This window comes from Corapipo altera, unplaced genomic scaffold, assembly GCF_003945725.1.
Source record: "Corapipo altera isolate COAL_440 unplaced genomic scaffold, ASM394572v1 112, whole genome shotgun sequence".
NCBI classification, from domain to species: Eukaryota; Metazoa; Chordata; class Aves; order Passeriformes; family Pipridae; genus Corapipo; species Corapipo altera.
In genome coordinates this window covers 8,727,313-8,733,312 of record NW_020884899.1, presented here as the reverse complement: position 1 = coordinate 8,733,312, position 6,000 = coordinate 8,727,313, and positions in this window count along the sequence as shown.

Here is a 6,000-nt window from a genome sequence, read left to right as displayed (position 1 = left end):
ATATCTGTGGCTCTGCTGAAGGCCCAGGTGTGTTTTTACAGCAAGGCAGCTCTTTCATTGCAGACCCAGGGGCAGGGAGGAATTGCTGCTGCTCCCCTCCAGGCACTGAGCTGGCCCCAGTACAGCCCTCCAGCTGAGGACTCAGTGAGGAGACAAAGCAATGAAGGTTTTACTACAGGGGTGCTACTGTTGTTTGTCTTGCAGGGGGAGAGCATAACCTCTTGCAATAATAATGGCTGGAAAATATCTGACTTTGCTGCATTTGGCAAAGACAAATTTAATGCATCCATTCACTAAGGGCCGAGCTGCAAATGAAATTCTCACTTTAGCCTGTGATTTCACCTAAAACTAAGGAGGTGAGAGATGCTCAAAATTACATTCCTCACTAAGTGCTTTGGAGCATACTGACTGATACTTCTGAAATTTATAGGAGGGTTTGTCCCACAAAACCCCAAATGGATGAGATCAATAGAACAGGAAGGGTGGTCACTGCTTAAGGTCAGTCTGTTATTCACTCAGACTTCTCATGTGATCTCATGGTCAAGTGACCACAGGAATGCAAGGTTTGCTGCCCATCTATAAACAGAGAAAAAGTCCTTTTCTGATTCAACAGGGTGATGCATGGCAAGGATAAATGAGCTGAAGACTGAGACAGTTATGTAACACATTAAAGAGGACTCATATGATTACCTTGGATCAGCCACTTCTGTCTCTCTGGAAGCACAGGATCAGTACTCAGTATTCACAGAATTGCCAGGCTTCTGTTTTAAGTGACAAAACCTCAGATTCCATCATTTATAAAGTAGCAACAGTTGCATCCCCATTGCCTGGAAGATGATATACAGGAATGGATTTGGCACAGCTGAGATTTTTGGCAGATTTGTATCACAGGATATTTTAGAGATTTTACAGGCTGTCACCATAAAATCACAGCAGTCTGTTACTGAGACAGTGGTATTTTGGGGAACGAGCACAGAAGGCTTCAGAAAGACAAGATGGGGAGTATTGCTAGGGGAAGATGGAGAATGTTCAACCTCTTCTCCTGCAATAGAATCAAACCTCCTTTCCTTGCTGGCTCCAAAATGAGGAGGTACCAACAGCTGGAGATGTAGGGGGGAGCAGGGCATCCCTCTCCTCCCAAAGCTCCTGCCTGTGGACAGCCACTAAAGGCAAGTCTGCAGGTATCCACAGGTATCCCTTCCCAGCTTCCTTCCTTCCCAACCAGCACAGAACATTCAGTCCAGCAGGAGAACAAGCAAATGTTGCTCCTGAAGTCATTACAAAACTCTAGACTTCCCATTCCACTGGGAATTACAGATGTGCTCAGGTAGGTCACAGCTGTGCTTTTCAGGCTCCATCATAAGAGTTTTTGTTCTGCAAGGCACAGAGTTCTGCATCTGTTGCTCTGAAAGCAGTCCCCTTTCAGCACAAAGAGGTCTCTGCATTTCATTTGGGAAGCAAATGCTGTGTTTCTGCACACAGCAACAGCTGAAAGCCAGGATTCGACCCACCACACGAAACTCACTGTAATTAACTGTTGCTTTTGAACTTTCCTAATAAGGATTTAACATCTTCAGCCCCCCCCCCCCCCCCCCCCAAAAAAAAAAAAAACCCAGGTATTTTAATAAGATGGAAAAAGAAGGGGAAGCAAAACAAGAAGTGTTTTATGTTCACAGATATCTCACATTACATCTGCAACAAATACTGTATGGGCTAAATGGCAAAACCAAAAGAAAAATGAGACTGACCTTGAGATGTTTCATTATGATTTCATTGCTTCTAGTGGTTTTATTGGGTTTTACCACTAGGCTATTAAAAACATGTGGAAAGTATACAGTACTAAGTCAAACTGAGCATTTTTAATCATAATCTTCCATCTTTTTTTCCACTGAAATACTTTAAATATTTCTTTAACATTTAATGAGATTTCTTGAAAACAAAGCACAGAGATTTGGGTAGTCTAATCAGCAAATATATTATCTTTGCTTTAGAATAAATCATCCAGTCTTCCTGATTTTTTTTTAATAGAAGAAAGCATTTCTCTGACATGAAATCCTTCCTAACCAAATATCTGGGGAAGGAGGAATCAGGATGGACAGGAGGGTGTCAGCCCACCACTGTGGTTGGATCAAGCTCTAGCAGGAAGGGCTTTGAGTTTCATCCCACTGCTGCATTGGAATTAAACAGACCCAAGTCTGCCACAAAGAAGAGGAGAGATGTAGAGTGCTCTGTAAGTTATCAAAGTTAATTTTAATCCTGTGTAAAAGATATATCTCAGGATTTTTTTTAAAGCTAACTAACTTCTGTGATGACTGTCAACACATACACAATTATATTCCAAGTAATAAAAGCATAAGTATCATTAATTTCTTGTATGCAACTAGAAATGAGAATACTGAAAATCAGCATGAATTTTTATCAGAAGCAACATTCTCAGCAGTATCATAATCATATGCTAAAAACAGATTCTGGAACTTTCATGGGGAAAACTTGAGATAGCCTGTACAACTGTGCATTAAAACAGTCTTTGCCTGATTCAAAACCATTTAAAGAGGGACTTTACTGATGGACTGTTAAATATCCTTGGATACTACTGAAGAATTTTTATGGAAATACTTTGTATACTGGATTATTAGAACACATTTATCATCCATTGCCTACACATATATCTCACAGCTGGCTGACTTCACAATAGCAGCATGAATCAGAGCTACAGGGCACACCAATATTTTCCTCACTAAAGGAAATGGAGTTCTTCAGGGAATTTACTCACTGTTCTTCTATTAGCAACATAATAAACCAATTACAATGACCTCCATAAATTAATCCCATCAGAAAAAGAAATATCTTGAAAAAACAAGGCTAAATTCATATTATATAAAACTCTATATATGTTTAAGTTTTGGGGACATCTATTCCCAAACCTGGGAAGCAAAACTCACCAATATTAGAGTATAATGAAATCAATTACAGGATATTGGACTATATCATAGAAGCTTTCCAAGAGACAGCTTCCCATCAAAAAATACTATTTGTGAAGTATTTTATTACTAAATAAGAATAAATTTGCTTGGGTTTTTTGTAAGCAAAATCTGTAAAAAAGTTAGTGTGCTCAGTCAACATGGTGACAAGCAGCCTAACAAGATAAACTCTTACTGATCATTAGGAAACACAGTCAAGCGAGAACAATCGAAAAGTTTTGATCGGCCCCCTCCTGCCTCCCAGCTCTGTGTGGATCACTGGGAAGCAGAAAAAATGGCAGTGGGGTCTCTGGAAGGAGGATACTTCCCATTCTCATCCACTTTGTTAATGCAGGTCCATAGCCTTCCTCCTGGATGTACCTAACACCTGCTACTCAGGTCCTCGGCCTGCTCAGGAAAAGTCCCCTCTATCCATCTTGCACAGCAGCAGAACAGGGGGGTTGTAGCACAGAGGTCTCAGGAACAACCCTGCCAGCCCAGCTCCTCAGCACCTGCAGGAATTGGAGGATCCTTTCCCCAGCTGCCCTTTTAATGTACAATCCTGCAGGATTTATGAGCTGACGGCCAAGAGCCCCTAGTGAGGGGTGCAGCTGCCAGCCCCGGGAGCAGCCCCACAGGGACACTGTCCCACTGCAGGGACACTATCCCACTGCCAGGGACTCTGTCCTGCTGCCAGAGACACTCTCCTACTTCAGGGACACTGTCCCACTGGCAGGGACTCTGTCCTGCTGCCTGGGCTGCAGTCGGTTCCTCAGGAGCTGCTGCCACTCCCACAACAGAGGCCTCTGTAGCCTTGCTCTGCCCCACCACATCCCCATTCATATTTCATCCAAAGTTTTCCTCTGGAGGTTTCTTTAATTTCTTTTTTTTTTTTCCACAGAATCACAGATTCATGGAATGGTTTGGGTTGGAAGGGGAACTTGAAGATCATCCAGTTCCAACCTACCTGCCATGGGCAGGGACACCTTCCACTAGACCAATTTGTTCCAAGCCCCATTGTTCCCTTGAACACTTCCAGGGATGGGGCATCCACAACTTCTCTGGGCAACCTGGGCCAGTGCCTCACAGTAAAGAATTACTTCCTAATACCTAATCTAAACCTATTCTCTTTCAATATGAACCCAACCCACCTTGTTCTGTCATTATACACTCTTGTAGTCTTGCCCCATCTTTCATAATTTAAAAAAAAAAACCCTTTAAAACTCATTTTCTCCTCAGAAGAATATCTACATACTGCATAAAACGCTTCTTTTTCATTAAATATAACACCAAAGCACGGTGTGTGAGGCCCTCGAGGTAGAGCAGGACCCCCCTTTACCACACCACAGAGTCGCTTGAGCCCCCGCCCCTCACCTGCCTCCCTCCCTGCCCACATGGCCGCTGGTGTGCCCACAACTCACCCCTCCTGCCAGCCGAGGCTGGGGACATCGGGATCATGGTGTTCCTTCCAGAGGGGCTCACAGGGACGCCATCTCGGCATCGGGAGAGCCGCGGCCTTGGGCCACCTCCTTCCCCAGAGAGGAACGGCCGTGGCCAGGGCCGCTCCTCCCTCACAGCCGGCGGGATGGCACCCTCTCCTTTAGAGGACTTTTTTGCCCCTTTGGGACAGCAGGAGGAGCCCTTCAGCAGTGTGAACGTGGAAAGCAGAGGAAAATGGGCTCCCAGGATCCAGTCTGACCCCCAGTCCCTCACAGCACCCAGGGGAGGCAAAGGGCATAACGCTGTATGGGGAGATAATACCTCTGGGGAAGAAACAACTATCCTGAGCCTTTCTTCCCAGAAACACCCAAATAACAAGCCATGGGGTTCCCCGAGGGGAGCCGTGAGGGGCAGGAGTGAGGAGAGGGTGGAAGTGGGCAGGGAGCAGGCACTGGGTGCCCCATTCCTCGTGAGGGAATGGCCATGGGGCGAGGATCCCCAAGGAAGGGGGATGAGGGGAAGGATGGCTGGCCATGGGGCGAGGATCCCAAAGAAAGGGATGGGGGGGAGGATGACTGGCCATGGGGTGAGGATCCCAAAGGAACAGGGATGAGGGGCAGGATGGCTGCAGAATGGCCTATCCACATGGAGACACAGATGGGCTACGTGCCCACCGTCTGAAATAAAAGCTCATTATCCAGGGGCTATTTTTGGCACCTTATTAGTTCTTTCTAGCTCACATGCTGCATTTGTACTCCTGTTGCTGTGAAAAATTGTAGCTTGAAAAAATCCCATTTCCCCCTGTTTTGTGCAGTATCCTCTGTAATGAGGAAACATGGTTTTTAAAAGCAAAACAGCAAATAAACTCCTCCATACAGACCACATGGCCTACGCAAATGTATACTTAGGGATAAAGTTGCCAACTGAATGTTTTAGACTTCAAGTTTTCACTATTTATACATCTATCTCAGCCTTAAAATCTTTCTATTTTTCTCTTCCTAAATCCAAGCAATTCACAGGAAGAAAGTTACATGAGAACAACATTTGTGCTACCTCTTTGTGGCCTAAGAAAATTCCAGTTTCCCAACTCTCATTTTCACTAAAATAAAAAATAAAATTAGAGCCTGTTCATGGGTCCTGCTCCACTCAAGGCTGGACCTTTGGATTAAGGCTACCACCCACAGTCAAAAAAAATATATGGGCTTAGTCCCATGGAGTTCTGACTATTTCTCAACATCTCTCATCAAGCTTCTTACTCCTTTAAAAGAAATAAACTACCATTTTGGTTTGACAGTATTATGTCCAATGTCATAGGTGCTGATGATACCAGGTAAGTGAGGAATCAGGTCTCACTGGTTCTCCCTCATCAATCTCTTACACAGCAATCAAAATACATTCCTCTTGTGGGGTTTTAGGCTTTTACTGGGAAAGAAGGATGTCTTTTTTTTTTTTTCCCTGATGGAAAACATTGTCCTATTTAAAGGACAGCATGCTTTTTTTTTGAAATAAACTTGGTTAAGGGTTTCCTAACTCTGCCTGGTCTACATGATACATTCCTTCAACTGTAGGTGGGTCTCCTTTGGCAAAGGCTGCTGCTTGC